The sequence below is a fragment of the Podarcis vaucheri genome (genome assembly GCF_965113315.1).
Source record: "Podarcis vaucheri genome assembly, chromosome: 8".
In the NCBI taxonomy this organism is placed as follows: Eukaryota; Metazoa; Chordata; class Lepidosauria; order Squamata; family Lacertidae; genus Podarcis; species Podarcis vaucheri.
The window spans coordinates 71,514,345-71,531,940 of NC_138766.1; the positions used below are offsets into that span (position 1 = coordinate 71,514,345).

General features: G+C 44.4%; 1 long non-coding RNA gene across 1 annotated transcript; it reads left to right on the forward strand.

Moving 5' to 3' along the window:
• Nucleotides 1-7,686: 7,686 nt before the first annotated feature.
• On the forward strand, nt 7,687-17,005 carry LOC309539672. The gene is made up of 3 exons (XR_014222938.1): nt 7,687-8,355; nt 13,765-13,876; nt 16,401-17,005. It is a non-coding gene; the product is annotated as an uncharacterized lncRNA (long non-coding RNA).
• The last annotated feature ends 591 nt before the right edge of the window (nt 17,006-17,596 follow it).

Consider the following 17,596-nt stretch of genomic DNA (forward strand, 5'->3'; position numbering starts at 1 on the left):
TTGGGATGGTCTGCAAGCTGACTCCTCCTCCCAACAGTTCCCTGCCATCGATCGTGGTCACCTGCAGGGGGTTGCTTAAAGGGATAGTCTGTATCTGGTGTTCAGCAGCAAACTCCTTGCTCATAAAATTGCAGGAGCTGCCTGAGTCCAACAGTGCCTTTATTTTTAGGGGGTGTCCATTTTGCAGCTCTAGCGACACTTCAATCACTAGAGCAGGTCGAGGAGCTTCTGGCACTGGCACTTGGGGAAGGGGCACTTTCACTGCTCTTTGGCCTGGCTGCAGTGCCCTGATGGCAACCAGGCGTTGGCTTTTACCTGCTCCGTTTCTCCCTGCTCTTCCCCCTCAACAGCTCCCACCATTCCTTGCCATTCCTTCCTCTGGGGGCAGACTCTGGCAAAGTGGCCTGGCTGTTGGCAGAGATAGCATTTCCGGGCTCCCTTTCCCTCCTTCTTCGCCCCCTCACTGGGCTTTGAAACTGCGCGCGCGCGGGCTGTTCCGATTTCCATCGGCTCTGCCGGCGGGAAAGCTGGCTCAGGAATGTCTGGAATGCGTAACTCCTTCCAACGTTCCCCTCTCCCTTCCCGCCTCTCCAAGGCTCTTGCCTCCTGGCGCGCTCCAATGGTCAGCGCAGATTTGGTCAGCTGATCCATAGACACCGCCCTGGGGCTCCTGGCCAGCTCGTCTTTCACAGCTGAAGAAAGACCTTCTTCAAATAGCATCTGAATGGGTGCTGCCGATAAATCCCACCCCAATCTGTGAATCAGCATGGTAAATTCAGTCCAGTACTCACGGACAGATCTGCTTCCCTGCTTGCAAGCCATTAACTGTCTGCGCACCACCCCTTCCTCAATGTCGCTGGAAAACATGATATCCATTGCACGAAAGAATTTCATAGTGTCCTTTAGGATATCGTTGTGCGTTGCCATCAGGGGTCGAACCCAGTCTCGCGCGCCCTTCTCAAGATGCCCAATTACAAAAGCAACTCGAGATTCCTCATCAGGGAACTCATCAAACTGGACATTCAGGGCATATTGCATTTCAGTCCTAAAGGCATGGTAATCCTTGGGGTCCCCCCCAAACTTCTGCACCAATCCTGGTACCTTTCTGGGGAACTGAGTGGTTCTCCCCTTCTTGTCTGCATCTTGAGCCCTCCTCTCCTCGAGCCTCGCCGTCTGCAGCGCCAGTTGGACCTCCAATGCTCGGTATCTTTCTTCCAAGCTTGGATCAGCTCCTCCCCCTGCTACTCCGGCTCCGGCTGGGTCGCTCATGATGCTTTCTCCTGCACAGGCAGCGTACAGAGACTGTCGGACTGCTATCAGGGGATGATTAGCTGCTTGTGCTTAAAATGGTGCCCCTTCAGAGTTTGTGCGGCCCCACAAACCTCTGTGTGTGACAGAGCTCCTCAGACATGTCTGCTCTAGTCACTATTAGAGTCCGACAGTGGCTGTTTGCGGAAACGCCTCCAACAAAGAAGTTCCTTAACGGAAACACGTCTCCTGGACTCACGACGTGACAGCTTCCGACGAAGCATGGGTCTCCCTGCAGTTGCTTCTGACACCTCCCCACTATTTTCGCTGGACGTGTCTCTCACCCCTTTCTCTCCCCTGCTTCCTGCCTGCGTTGCTGCGTCTCTCTCAGTATTACTGAGATCCTCCTCCAGAGACCCCGCGCTCCCCCTGCTGGTCCCTGCTTTGGCTGTTGAGTCTCTCCCCGTCTCTGGGAGCCCTATCACCTCCTTTCCCTCTGATGTCAGTTCCCTGACAGGACCTTAGGCAGCCTTTTATTATGGCTGAAAATACACATCCCCCACTTTTGCATGCATTGATCTCAGCACCTTGCAAGTGCACATCCATCCTTCAATGTGTCACAAACGAAGGGATGGCACCCTGCCCTTTGAAGAGGGAGCTGGACTGTAACAGCTTCCGAGGACCCTTGATGAGCATTAAGTGGGCCTTAATTTGCCCCTGGGCTCTCTGGGACTCTGTTCTGAAGGTCTGAAATATGGGAAGTCATAAATAAACCAGAAGGCTTTGGAAAATGGTGCGGAGCAGACAGAGGAGAGGCTTGGGGGTGCATCTCCCCTGTTCAACAACCAACAGGCAAGGCTATTTGCGCTATATATTCCAACTGTCCTAAAAAAATCCCTAGTATCTGTTTCTGTCCTGAGTAAATCATTGTCCCTGGTTTCGCCTTTTGGGGAGAAGTAAATAAAATGCGTTCAGTGGGATTGAATTCTGCAGCAAGCTCAGTTGTGTGTGGCCTGAATAAATTGTGCAAATTTAAATACGATTTCTTATTTTGCATAATTTATCCTGTTTTGCGACTGATGGGGAAGGGCTCAGACACTGAAACTCCACACCCAGCCACCAGACTATCTTGATTAGCCATCATCTGGCCTCTGAGATTTCAGCAAACGTTGCCCAGCGTCTTTCTAGTATATCCAGAGCCTACAGTGGAATACTCTACCAACTGCCACACATGAAGCAGCCATCATCAGTTGCTTCAGACATACCTTGTGTGCGTAAGACTTATTTTTCATCCAGATTCTTGGCTGAAGGTTTAAGTGCTGGAAGAATATGAGCTATTCCTAGGGCAATGCCATTCTGGCTCGTTCAGTTGCACTTGCAACATCCTCTCCAGAAATTCGGAGTCTCTAAGAAGGGCAATGTGTGTTATACTTCCTTTGTTCCAGCATTTCAGAGGCATTTGGGTCTGTGCTCTCCCATTGTTGCTGAACTGACTCCGTTGCTGCCCCATGGCAGATTGCGGTCTGTTAGCTACACCTTGCTTGGTGCATCTTTGGGGGCAGTTGTTATGAAATGAAGGACAGGGAGGGGAAACTGAATGCAAACAAGACATTTGCTTCGGGATATTGGCTCAGATTGAATAGAGGGTGTTTGCAATCTCTCAGTCCTGCTCAGCTTATGATACTTAACCACTGTACATATTAAACTAGAGGCCTAAACACAACTGTTTGCTTAGTGCCACTATTTATATTGCATTTAAGGATCATGGCCTTTATTGGTCCCCAAAGCAACCATCTTTTCTCAGTGGTAAGTAAGCTTATATCTCCATCACTGAGTCTGTGTAGAGCTGGTTCTGTAGACAACTTGCTCAATATCTGTGTTTGCTTCCGACATGTAAGACTATGAATGAACCCTCCAATCGGAAGGTTGGGAGTTCAAATCCCCGCAATGGAGTGAGCTCCCGTTGCTCGGTCCCAGCTTCTGCCAACCTAGCAGTTTGAAAGCACGTCAAAGTGCAAGTAGATATATAGGTACCACTGCAGCAGGAAGGCAAATGGCGTTTCCATGCACTCTGATTTCCGTCATGGTGTTCCGTTGCGCCAGAAGCAGTTTAGTCATGCTGGTCACATGACCTGGAAAGCTGTCTGTGGACAAACGCCAGCTCCCTCGGCCTGAAAGTGAGATGAGCGCTGCAACCCCATAGTTGCCTTTGACTGGACTTAACCATCCAGGGGTCCTTTACCTTTACCTTTTTTTTTTACGATACTAGGATTTGGGAACACACAATGAAGGTGAACATTGGAAGATTCAGGAAAGACTAAAAGAAGTCCTTTTTGCCCAGTGCATAGGTAAACAATGGAATTTGCTCCCGGAAGATGTAGTGATGGCCGCCAACTTGGTTGACTTTAAAAGGAGATTATACAATTTAATGGAGGATAAGGATAACCACGGATCCTAGGGTTTGCTGATCAGAAGGTCAGTAGTTCAAATCCCTGCAATGGGGTGAGCTCCCATTGCTCGGTCCCTGCTCCTGCCACCCTAGCAGTTCAAAAGCACATCAGGGCAAGTAGATAAATAGGTACCGCTCCGGCAGGAAGGTAAATGGTGTTTCTGTGCACTGCTCTGGTTCGCCAGAAGCGGCTTAGTCATGCTGGCCACATGACCCGGAAGCTGTACACCGGCTCCCTTGGCCAGTAAAGCGAGATGACCTAATGGTCAGGGGTCCCTTTACCTTTACCTAAGGATAGCCATGATGGCTAAGCACTACCTCCAGTATCAAGAGGCTATATGCCTCTTAATCCCAGTCTCTGTGAATCACCTTTGGGGAGAGCACTGTGATACTGATGTCCTGCTTTTGGCCCACAGTCCTAAGGCTCCCCACCCCCACCGTAACCCAAGGGAACCATCTGCCTTCAGAGGCAGTGGAAAAGGCTGCCCCATTGCCAGAGTTTAAGATTCAGCTGAATTTTCAGTACATGGGACAGAAGGGAAAGGTGTCACCCTGCCTTTTACCTCAGGCAGCAAAAAGTCTTGGGCTGGCCCTGAGTATGGTGTCCATGTGCTGTCAAACTCCAGTGAGAGGCAGCCCAATTGTTCCTGTTAGTGGAGAAAAAACCCAACAGTGGCTGAGGAGCAGTGGGAGAGTCCATGTCATGGAATTCCTCTGCATCACTTTCATCCTGCAGCTCGTTTGTTGTCAGTAAAACAGTTGTGACACATGGGATACCTGAGTTGTTTACATGAAACCTGTGCTATTTACTGATGCTACAAGTGGCTAATCAGAGCCAAGGCTAGGAATGACCCACTGTAATCTTCTTGTGGCTAGTTACTTAAACAAACCTCACTGAACGTAGATTGGGCATGACAGAATCTCAAGGTAAGTGTTAAATGAGATGATGGAGAGCCAAAGAAGCAGCTAAAAAGTAGTTGTTGATGATCCTTTCTATAAATGGGACTCCTTTATACCTCAGGGCAATTCTCCATCTTACAGAAGTTCAGCATTTTCACTAGTGGCTCATTCCTATCCCAACCGATTGAACAGACAGTCTCCATGGTTATCACTAATAAAGCTTTTATTCACGGATGGAGGAATATAAGAAGAACATTGCTGGATCAGGCCAAATACTCGAAAATAATAATACTGTATTAATAATTTTAAAACCAGATGGGAAATTTAGGTAGCACATTCAGTGCCTGAAATTATTCTCATTTTATCTTAATTGAAGATGGAAAGATATTTAGCTAAAGAATTCAAGCACACTCTTTTACCTCAGAAGCGTGTGGAATAAAAGGAGGCCTTGACCTCCAGGTGACCGTCCGGTTACCCATTACACCTTGTAATGTATGACATCGATATCTGTGAAGGACACAGGCCATAGAAACTCTTTATTGTGACTCTGTCTCAGCAGAACAACGGCTGGCAGAAACAAATGTCGCTCAGCTGAAGGTCAGTCCATCCATGGAGCTTAAGAAGCTAATCGCCAGTGGTGTAAAACGCACCCACCATTGTGAAACTCAAACAACCCTTTTGTGGTCCAGAGTTTCCTCCAGGCCCAACACACCTGGAACAGAAACTGCCCTCCAGTCAGGCAAGAAGAGCCCCGGTTCTTGTCAGTTTTCCCTTCAACAGTCCTGGTTAGAATGGTGTGTAAAAGAGAAGTCAAATATCAGAAAGGGTAGTGGTGGTGGTGGCGGCGATGGCTGAAGTTAGCTGTATCTTAAATGTACAAATTAATCCACAATGCCTCAGCTCCTCCATTAAATATAAATTCTGTGTAAGCTGTTTTCGAATGACAGAGCTTTCTTTCTCCCTAAAACAATAGGCAGGCAGCTGCATTTGGCAGTGCCTGGTAGCTGCCAGCTGGGCCTCTCAGCATCGAGGAATCTGAAGTAGAGTTTCCAATGGCAAGCAAATAATGTAGGATGGGTGTTGGGCAGAGTGTTGGACTGAGACCTGGGACTGGGAGACGGGGGTTTGAATCCCCACTCAGCCTTGGAGCTCTCTGGGTGGCCTTGGGCCAGTCACTGTTTCTCAGCTTAACAGCCTCACAGGGTTGCTGTGAGGCTAAAATGGGGAGCAGGTGAACCATGTACGCCACCTTGACTTCCTTGGAAGAACAGGTGGGATATAAGTGTACTAAATCAATAATAAATGTTAAAAAGGCCATCTTACTTTGGGTTGATTGTATGACTTTTTATAAGGGGCTGTCTAGATTGTGGTCACACCCACACCATCCATTCAAAATACATTGAAAGCACATGGCTTCCTGCAAAGAACCATGGGGACTGTAGTTTACCCCTCACTGAGCTACAGTTCCCAACATCCTTAGCAAACTACAGCTCCCAGGATTCTTTGGGGGGAAGCCATGTGCTTTAAATGCATGGTGTGGGTATGACAGTGTCTTGCTTGGGGGCGGGGGCTTCAAAAATCTGCATCATAGCAGACAATGCACACGTTTTTTCAGTGGCATGAAGCCAAACAACGATATATTCCAAGTATTTTAATTGACATTTGTTTCTGTGAAAGTTGGGGCTGGCTCAAGATATTTTGCTGCCTGAGGCAGAGCAGCTGTTGCCCCGTCTTGCAAGTCAAGGGGCACAGAACCCTAGGCAGGGAAAGCTATTTTTGCACCTGGGGTTAAAAATCCCACATGTGCCTCCCTGGCAGGATAAATGCATGAGATAACTAACCATTCATGACCGTGGTAAGCAAGGCTTTGGTGGTGGGAGGTAGTGACACCTTCCAGTTTTGGAATAATAATAATAATAATTTTATTATTTATATGCCACCCATCTGACTGGGTTTCCCCAACCACTCTGAACAGCTCCCAACAAAATATTAAAAACACAATAAAGCACCAAACATTAAAAACTTCCCTATACAGGGGCATCCTTCAGATGTCTTCTAAAAGTCAAAGCCACCCCTGCTCATGAAGGACAGAAGATGAGTCTGCTAGATCTGGCCAATGACCTATGTAGTCCCATGCCCTGTTCTCACTGTGGTCCACTACAAGCCTGACATGAGCACATTCCCAGCAGCTGGTATTCAGAAGCATCATGGCTCTGGCCGTGGAGGAAGAAAAGAGAACACAGGACCTCCAAGATAAGGGAGTGGGGCTTAGCAGCTGAAACATACTCAGTCCATGACAGAGGCAAGCCTTCCTTTATTTACACAGGGAATTTCAAGAGAGTCTCTGGCTGCAATACGATGCACATTCAATCGGATGTAAGCCTTGTTAAATTGACTTACCTGTTGGTCAACAGACACGAGTTGTATGGGCATTTTGGCAAATAATTATGCTCCTGGGTTATGGTGAATCAGGAGCAGATAATAAAGTAATATAGTTTATTTACAGATCTCCATATGCATTGCTGGATTCTCAGTGAAATGAAGTGGTTGCTCTGGTTACGCTGAGACTCATGATTCTCAAGTTAGTTTGCACTGGAACTGCTGTTGCTGTTGGAACTGCGATAGCACATTCGGGTCCGTGTGAGCTTGTGGCTACTCTGCGGGACGTGTGTGTGCTTGAACAAAATGACTCTTACTTGGTGATTTGCATAGTAATAGTCTTGGAAAGCTGTTTGGTTCAGGATTGGGCAATCTGTTGTCCCTGACTCATTTGAGCTTCTCTTTCAGTGCTTCAGTTGTTTGAACAGTCAACTCTGCACATTAAAAACTCTGACATGTTGATGATTACCAGAACCTATACAATTTTCATTAGCACTACAAAGCACCCAAAAAATGCATTGGAGGCATGAGTACCTACCTGCATTTTCTTTCCAGGGCCTGGCGTCAGTTTCCTTTGGATCTACCCTTCTCAATTCTAGAGGGTAAGCAGGTCATTCAAATCTTTCTTCCCTTCTTCCTTTTTTGATTAGATTTCAGACTGCTTTTTGGTGATGAGGGCCCTGAAAGACTTCTACAATAATATAGCACCACAATAATATTCTTTTGCAACATACAGTATGTACAAAAGGCACGAATGCCACCAGTTGCTAATTTCATGTTACTATTTCAATCTTAGTTCTCCCAAAGCCTGGTGGAATAAAAACATACTCAGATCTCCTAATGATTGCGGTACTGCAGGTCCAGTTAATCTTCACAAGAAGGCAATATCTGTTTTATGTGTAAAATGTATGCCCTTGCTGGACTACAGTTCCCAGTATCCTTGACCATTGGCCATTTGGGCCAGGACTGATAGCAGTTGGAATCCAGCAGTCTGGAAGGCGACAGATTCCCCCATCCCTGTGATACAACAGCCACAAATGTAACCAACCGGATCTCATTTTGACCTAAACAGCCTGGACTGAGCTGCTTAAAGAACCGACTTAAATGTTGTGAAAGAAATGAGAAACCGATGTGCTTCCCACACATACAATGTATTAATCTATTCTCAGTAAAGGCCCACAGAAGTGTAGTGTACATGCACAAATTTCTACCATTCTGAACAGGTTTCAGCAGCAAAATGTATGAGGAAGATCCTGGGTTTTCCTTCAACGATTTCCTGCTTAAGTAAAGAATGTGATTTTTGAGTTCATCTGGAAAAGAACTCGCAGAAATACAGCAAAAAAGGGCTTAGCCATCATGATACGACATGCACAGTTCAGGTATGCATAATGAGAGGCGAGGGAAATTGGCAAAGCAGGATGGGGCACAAGTTAAAAATGCCTCCAGGAGTTAAACAACTTTTGGAAGCATTGTGCAATCACCAAATATTTACTATGGAAGATTCTACAGGTCTTGATATTTACCAGAGCGGCTGAGAATTCGCTTCCAAACCATAGTGAGTCACCTGTCCTGTAACTGTAATTCTCTACCCGGGCTTCTTTTCTCATGGACAAATTTTGCAAGAAACATTTCTTGGCAAAGTAATTGTGCAACAGAAATTGAGAAGAAGAAGAGTTTGGATTTGATATCCCGCTTTATCACTACCCTAAGGAGTCTCAAAGTAGCTAACATTCTCCTTCCCCTTCCTTCCCCACAACAAACACTCTGTGAGGCGAGTGGGGCTGAGAGACTTCAAAGAAGTGTGACTAGCCCAAGGTCACCCAGCAGCTGCATGTGGAGGAGCAGAGACGCGAACCCGGTTCACCAGATTATGAGTCCACCACTCTTAACCACTACACCACACTGGCTCTCAGTGTGAGGATCCTATTTGTGTATCCATCCAGGAAACGTTAAATGAGTTCCCATGTATATGATTGGGGGGAAAGTCTATCAGTCTAAGAAAACATTTTGTGGGAAGGAGATCTAAGACAGGGGTAGTCAACATGATGTTTTGGACCTCCCATAATCCCTGACCGTTGGCCAAGCTGGTTGGAGCTGTTGGGAGTTGGAGTTCAATAATATCTGGGCCATAGCAAGATTGTTTGGGAATCAATTTGGCTGAGTGGTGCAGAGAGCTGATTGGCCAGAAAATGGGAGAGTGAGTTTGAGTACAGTGGTGCCCCACAAGACGAATGCCTCGCAAGACGGAAAACCCGCTAGACGAAAGGGTTTTCCGTTTTTGAGCTGCTTCGCAAGACGAATTTCCCTATGGGCTTGCTTCGCAAGACGAAAATGTCTTGCGAGTGTTCTGATTTTTTTCCGCTTCCCCCCCTTTTTCTAAGCCGCTAAGCCGCTAATAGCCTTTTAGCCGCTAAGCCGCTAAGCCGCTAATAGCGCTAATCCGCTAATAGGGTTGCTTCGCAAGACAAAAAAACCGCTAGATGAAGAGACTCGCGGAACGGATTGTTTTTGTCTTGCGAGGCACCACTGCATGTGTGGGGCAGGAAATACTTTGGAGAATACTTTTTTTAAAAAAGACTGCTTGAAATTTCACTTAGCAATACCTCAGTAGACTTCATCGATCAGCCTCCAGTGGTATAGCAAGAGGAACCTACGAAAACAGTGCCGAAATAAATCTCCAAAAATTCTCCCCTAAAACTAAGAAATAATCTTATCTCCTAAAGCTAAGATAGCTTGATTGTAATTTTCTTTCAAGGTCAAATCAGTATTATTTTGATCCACTGTCGCTGGGCCCCTAAAAGGCGTGGACGTCGGGAACAGGGACAAGATGGCGGGGTGGGAGCTGGAACGAAATAGGCCGGTGCCTGCTCTGCCTAGTTGGCAATCCAGCACTGTACAATAAACTGTTGCAGTTTGGAGCTCTCTGTTCAGGAACACAGCCATTCTATGCCACACCTGCTCTCACCTGGTTTTCCACCTACCCCACAATCAGCATTTCATGCCACTGAACATGCACAGCCCTCTTGGGGCTATTTGAGGGTTTGCTTTGTAACCACTGAAGTTTTCTTTTTCTAAATGTTTTCATAATTCTGCAAACCGTGGGGTTATTCCAAGCCTGCTGATACCTCCCTCTTATGCATGGGGTTTGTGTGTGTTTGCATGCATGTGTGATGCCTTTTCCGACTGCATAAGGACTGCCACTCGGAATGGGCATCACTGTTAGCATAAGCACAATGCAAAAGTGGGGAATCTCAGGCTCACGGACTGCAGGGAAGACCTCTCAGGCCACAACCTTCCTACCTGGCCACATCCCTCACCAGACTTGCTCCGTGCCCTCCTCAAATGTTTTTGCCTGGATGAAATATGCCTCTGAACTGTAATAATACCTCTTGCTGATTTGGATGAAAGATGGAGAGTTATGTGGCTATGTAGAAACCTTTGGCTTTTGCGTGGCTAGAATGTAGCCTACTTCTAATGTTAAGAATGACATGCATTACTCCTCCCCTGGTGTAAACTAATATGCCCTGGCTGAATGGGTATTGCGCTTTTTGTATTATCACTTCTTCCATATTATTGGCTGCCCTGCAGATACAAGTCCATGGTGTCATGTGAAAGATACGATCCTTGGACACGGTTTCCTCGTTTTTCCTCGTTAGCAGAGAATCCACCCTCTTGACAATGAATGGGATGTGGCAATGAAACACCAGTGAATCATAGTCGTCTCACCTGGATTTTACAAGTCTCAAAGGAGGCTTATGCACATACTTTCAGCTTAGCTTGGCAGTTTTCCCTAATGTGTGTGTGACTGAATTTAATTCAAGATGGTAACCACATTGGATTGGAATAATAATAATAATAATAATAATAATAATAATAACCCACCCATCTGACTGAGTTGCTCCAGCCACTCCAGGCGGCTTCCAGCATATTTCAAAACATAAAACATTAAACATTTAAAAAATTCCCTATACGTTATCACAATGGAAGAAAACCATTTCACCCCCACCTCTGCATAAAGCAGGTGTGAACAAAGTTTTTGTTTCACCCTGATACTCACCCCACCCTGCCCACTTGCTCTGGCTTTTGTGTGTAAGAGTGTATTTACTTACACTATCAATAACTGTTTTACATGAAAAAGCCATTATCCTGGATCTTCTAGGCTGATGCCAGATCAAAGTGATATACATAAACTTTTCCAGAATACCTGAACCTGCCTTTGTTGTAACTCACCCCCAAGGAGTATGGACTTGGTTATCTGACCTTTACTTCTGCTGCTCTAGGCATAAGAAAGGAAGCGAAGAGGGAGTCGCCATCCCCAACTATCTGTGGCCTATTTGCATCACGGAGTCTAATCTCCGAAGATCTTTTGTTTTAGTGCCTTTGTTAGCATGAGACTGAAACCAGTGGGATGTTCATTTGCAAAATAAAAGGAAAACCAACTAAATGAAACCAGCTGCCTGTGGCTCTGGTGTCCACAGTAAAGTTGATGATTTCATCAGCGAAAAAGGTGGCAAAACGGGTCAAGATTTTCAGCGGCTATCAAACAAGCCAACTGTAATAGTAAGCATCTAGACAGAATGAGGAATATTATTTTTTAATTTAAGCACTTTATCCTAAGCAGTAGACATTAAAAGTATATGCTCCTAAGGAATGAAACCAGTAAAACACAATTTTCCCTGCATTGGATCACATTTGCCATTGTGATGCCCATTTACCCAGTTTGCAGGGATCCTTTGGGAATGCCTCATAATCCCTTTTCTGCTTGCCAGAATTATGGAACTGGAAGGGACAAGGGTCATCTAATCCAACCCCCTGCAGGTATCTTTTTTGCCAAAGTGGGGCTCGAACAGACAACACTGAGATTAAGAGTCTCATGCTCAGTAGACTGAGCTATCCCAGCTTCAGGCAAAACTCATTTAATATTCCCAGGCCTTTTAGGGACTCTAGAACTTAGTCTGCTATTCTGAAATAGTGTCTTGTTCCATTTGATTTTAGGCCATTGTAGTTTTTTTGACACACTTATGCAAACTGCTTAGAGATCTTTTGTGATGAAAGCCGGTCTCTAAATAAAATAAATATTTTTTTGTGGGGAATTCAATTTTTTAATATTAAAAATTACGTTAGTAAGTTACTAAGTTTTCCTTGTTGCACATGAGAGCATGGTCCACCGTTTGGTAGCTGTGCTTAACAGACTGCCTCATTTTCCAAATCAAAGCCTTGCCACCCTTTTACCTTAAGCTACTGAGTCATTTCAAAGGACTCTGCTAATAAAATCTGCTGCCAGAAGGGCTGGCTCCTCTCCTCCTCCTCCTCCTCCCTCGTAGCGACGAACATGTTCTAGCTGCTAGCCTAACCTTTGCGTTCCTCTGGAACGAGATGAATGATTAAATGGAATCAGTTTTTATTTTCTATTTTTACTTCCAGTCTATTTTGAGGCACTAGCCTTTCTTTTAAGGAATAAAGGCACATCCTAAGAGTTCTAATGAGGCAACAGCAGGCATTTGAGAATTAAGATGTTTAACAGAAGATTCCGTTCTGGACAGAGTGTCTGACTTCTTTTTGCAACTTGAGGAATATTAGAATATTAGAGGAATATTAGGAATATTAGATGCATGATTTTCCTTTGCATCTGGGGAAGATATGATAATGATAATAATAATAATAATAATAATAATAATAATAATAATAATAATAATAATAATTTATTTGTACCCTGCCCATCTGGCTGGGTTTCCCCAGCCACTCTAGGCGGCTTCCATAAAAACCAAAAAACACTAAAATATCATACATTAAAAACTTCCCTGAACAGGGCTGCCTTAAGATGTCTTCTGAATGTCAGGTAGTTGTTTATCGCTTTGACATCTGATGGGAGGGCGTTCCACAGGGCGGGCACCACTACCGAGAAGGCCCTCTGCCTGGTTCCCTGTAGCTTTGCTTCTCGCAATGAGGGAACCGCCAGAAGGCCCTCGGCGCTGGACCTCAGTTGAAGGCAGTAATGCTCCTGAATATCAGTTGCTGGGAACTGCAGGGAGGGACACTGCTGCTGTGCTCAGGTTCAGCTTGTGAGCTACCTATGGGCATTCGGTTGTCCACTGTGAGAACAGGATGCTGGACTTTTTGGTCCACTGGCCTGATGCAGCAGGACTATTTTGATGTTCTTATAGGTACATAAATTTCCAAGGTAGCCACCATATTGCCCTCCAGAAGTTGGACTACAGCTCCCATAATCTCCGATGATTGTTTAGATTATAGTCCAACAACATTCCCACCCATGTCTTTTGATCTTACCTTCCCAATCCAGCTCCTGCCGATTTGATTTTACTTACAGCAAACGTTCAAAACATTAAAACAGAGAATATATAAAATACAGAACATGTCAGGAAATTCCAAACAACCAAAAATCAACAGCAAACACAAAATAAATTCAATATTACCAAAGAAAAAAACAACAATCTAAGCTTGAGTACATAAATATAAAGCAATAAAGTTTCTGGCATGGGTCTTGCTGCCCTTCAAGGAACCTCCTGGCTTGAATACAGTTCAGAGCAGAGAAGTAGACAATATACAGCTGTCTCCCACATCTCTCCTTGTGGAGGCTGACAGCATCAAAATGCAAATGTTGGGGAGAGCAGTGATGGTGCAGATCTTAGTGTACTCCATCATTTCTTTAATAAGGCTTCTACAGAGGTTTCACTGGGCTGGTTATACCCTAGATCATAAGAATAAAATTAAAGGAGCTACAAGAACTCAACCATATTTTTTTGCATTGTTTATGGTTTTCCTTCCAGCTGCTACAACTATGGTGCCCAACATAAATCAACCATAAGGATTATCATTGTTCATCGCAGATTGCTCAAGACATCCGACTAGGTCAAGGATGGGGAAGTTGTGACTCTTCAGGTACAGTTGGACTCCCAACTCCTACCAGCCCCAGTCAGCATCACCTAGGGTCAGGGAGGATGGGAGTGGTAGTCCAACAACATCTGGTCGCCCATCCCTGGATAAGGTGAAGCAACTTAACACTGCTCCATGTCTAGAACATGTGCCCTGAAGAAGCATATTCCAGATCGGTCCAAGGGACATTTAGTACAGTATTCCATTTCCCACACTGGCCAGGTAAATGCCTTTGGGAAGTCTATAAGCAGGACATGAAGGTGACAGGGCCATAGTTTACATGTATGTGCATGTACGTGGTTCCAGGTTCAGTTAAATTCCTGACATCTCCAGGTAGAGCAAGAATGTCCTAAATGAAACTGCAGAGCTGTTGCTAGTCAATGTAGGTAGTAGGATGGACCAACTGTGTGACTCGGTCTCTCCCAGTAACTGATACTTGGAGGTACAGTTTCTAAATATGGAAGATCCATTTAGCTATCATGACAAAAAGCTAATGCTAATAGACCTGTCCTCTGTGAATTTGTCCAAAGCAGGGATATGGAACTGGTGGCTCTCCAGATATTGCTGGACTTCATCTACCATCATCCTATCCAACAATGTCTGGAAAGCTGCAAGTTCCCTTGCCCTGGTTTAAAGCCACATACAAGTATACCGTCTAGAATAGTAACATTTATAACATTACATCCTGAAAACATTTATGATGTTTACGAATGGAAGCGATTATGCTTTTATTTTTGTTGGAAGCCATATAGAGTGGCTGGGGCAACCCAGTCAGATGGATGAGGTACAAATAATAAAATAAATAATAATAATAATAATAATAATAATAATGATAATAATAATTATCTATTGTTAGTCACTTTCACATCCTATGAAAGCTAATTCTGCAAGTCAAATACTGCATGTGCTACATTGCTTTATTTTGTCTATCCTGTTGGGCACTAGGGGAAGAGGGGGAGAAAATAATGACCTCCTTTTTCTCTGAAGTAATATATTGTATATTTTAAACAGCTCATTCTAGACAAGTTGATTAAAAATCAAAGATCAGATAGAATAATGGGACTGAATACATCACATCTGCATTTGAGAACAGACTTCATCAAGGCCGTGTCACATATTTTTTTGCATTGGTGCCACAGTGATTAGCTTTGCTTTGGAAAGGAGAATGTTTACATTATGATTCTACCTCTGTGTGTCTCAGGCATTGAGGGCTACATGTTGGAGCATGCAGAAGGATTCTTTTTGCATCCTAGATCCTGCTTCATTGGGATAACCATGAAAGTATTGGTTAATAAAACTTCACGGCCTTTCTTGGAGGATGTTTGCAAGCTTGCAAATGGCCATTCACCTAGTTCAGGCATGTCCAACAGGTAGATTGTGATCACTGGACGTCTGTGGTAGATCACTGGCGCCCCTCAAAGAAGCTGAACAACTGTGGCTCCCCTAAAAAAAGCTTAACATTTTACCTCCTCCCTGAAAAAGCTCAACAACTTTGACCTGAACCCCAAAAAAGGTAGATCACTGCCAGTTTTTAACTCTGTGAGTAGATCGCAGTCTCTTGGGAGTTGGCCACCCCTGTTAGTTGTTTCTCCCGACAAGAAAGGATCCCTGCCAGGTGACCAGCTAGAGATGTTAATTCATTTTTTACTGACTGCGTTTATAGACAGCCTCTCCGCCACAATGACTCCCATGTTGGCTAGCAATAAAAACCAACCAAGACAACCCACGATGAAAACAACACAGGTCTGAAAATAAATCTAAAGCTGATTGGATAGCTCATTTAAATATTTTATTTAAAATATTTATACATCTTATTTTTGTACAAACACACATCAGTGGCTGACAATAAATTTACCAAATGCATTATCTTATGAAATAATAAAAAAATACAGTAAATATTTTGAGGGGCAGCTACAGAAATAGAATAAACCAGTGCTTTTTCTCTGGGGGTACGCATACCCCTAAACATTTTGTGAATCTAAGTTTGGCCTCATTGAGGTGCAGTATTTCAATATGAGTAGGAAAATGAGAGTACCCCTTAACATTTTTTTAGAAAAAAAACACTGGAATAAACAAAGAGATAAATAAATATACAGGCCAGCCACTCACCTGGTTTTTTCTTTTTACTAATAGCAGCAGCAGTAGAGCTGTGAGCCATCCACCAATTATAAATTTCCCACAATGCTCTGGTGCTTGGGGGACTGTGGGCCATTAAAATAGCAGGCAGCTTGGAACTGCTGGCACAGACTGAACTACTGCTATCAACTGCCAGAAAGCCCTCTGCCCCTCTCTCATTCTTACCAGTGGGCAGTTATGGGACTCTTGGCAGACTTTGCCAGGGGAGCCCTCAAACTTGGACCCCTCAAAATAGCCAGCCCTATTTATAACTGAAGACAGTTATTTGATAAGTCTTTTCCCCTTCTTTCTGGACTGTCCATGTGACACAAATAAACCACACAAGCATGTGCTTGGGCAGGAGGACTAATAGACATGTCTGTGGTCTAATAACTCACATGGATTTTATTCTCAGGTTGGATCAGATTAAAGACTGCCAGCTTAGTTGTCAAGGTTCTGGGCACAGATTTAAGGCACCATTTTGTGCAATGCCTTCAACAAGTGGCGGAATCCAACAGGCCGGAAGCGATCATAGGAGATCAATATACGCACTGCCACCACTATTTCAGCCAATGACGTTTCTGCAGAATTCCTACACAACTGTGGAAACAACTGGAGCGGTGTTCACTAAAGATGGGATCCCTTCAAACAACCTTGTTACCATGGAATCCCAGCACTTGGTGATTATGCAAAAGGATCTCAGCACATTGGGAAAATACTGATTGTCTGGCTGCACCCTTGGGGCACACCATCAATACAGCAGCACCCCACAATCAACAGGAATAATGGAAAGCAGAGAAGGTACTTTTCTCCCCTCTTTGAAAGATAAGTGGAGATGCACTCATACGGACTGCATATCCTTTCCTGATACTGTCTGCAACTTGAGCATTTCTGTGCTGGTGTATTGCATCCAAATCCTTTCAAAGCATCTGTGCACTTGTGAAGATTCCTTCATAGGTTTTGGCTTTGGTCTCTCACTTATAATTCACACACACACACACACACACACACACACACACACAAACACACACAGTGTGTACCTCGGGTTAAGTACTTAATTCATTCCGGAGGTCCATTCTTAACCTGAAACTGTTCTTAACCTGAAGCACCACTTTAGCTAATGGGGCCTCCTGCTGCTGCCGCACCGCCAGAGCACGATTTCTGTTCTCATCCTGAAGCAAAGTTCTTAACCTGAAGCAATATTTCTGGGTTAGCAGCGTCTGTAACCTGAAGCGTAAGTAACCCGAGGTACCACTATATATATATAAACATACAACAAAAAACAATTCAAAATCCAAATATTGAGATGATTCTGAAACTCAACTTCCCTCCACCCCTTCCATGGGTCCTAATGGTAATATTTACAACTGCATATCAATACTTATCCAATTTTTTATCCTTCTAAATCATCCATACTTTCCTTTACTTCACAAGTGTGGTTAAAACCCTGCTAATGTTTTAACCTGTTTACAGTGGTCTCGTAAATAAATGTATAAACTTTTCTCATTCTTTTTTTAAAGTTCTTGTCTTCTTGATTTCTGAGCTTCCCATTTCGGCACAGTCCATCAACTTGGTTCGCCATTCTTCTCTGGTCAGGACTGTCTCTTCCTT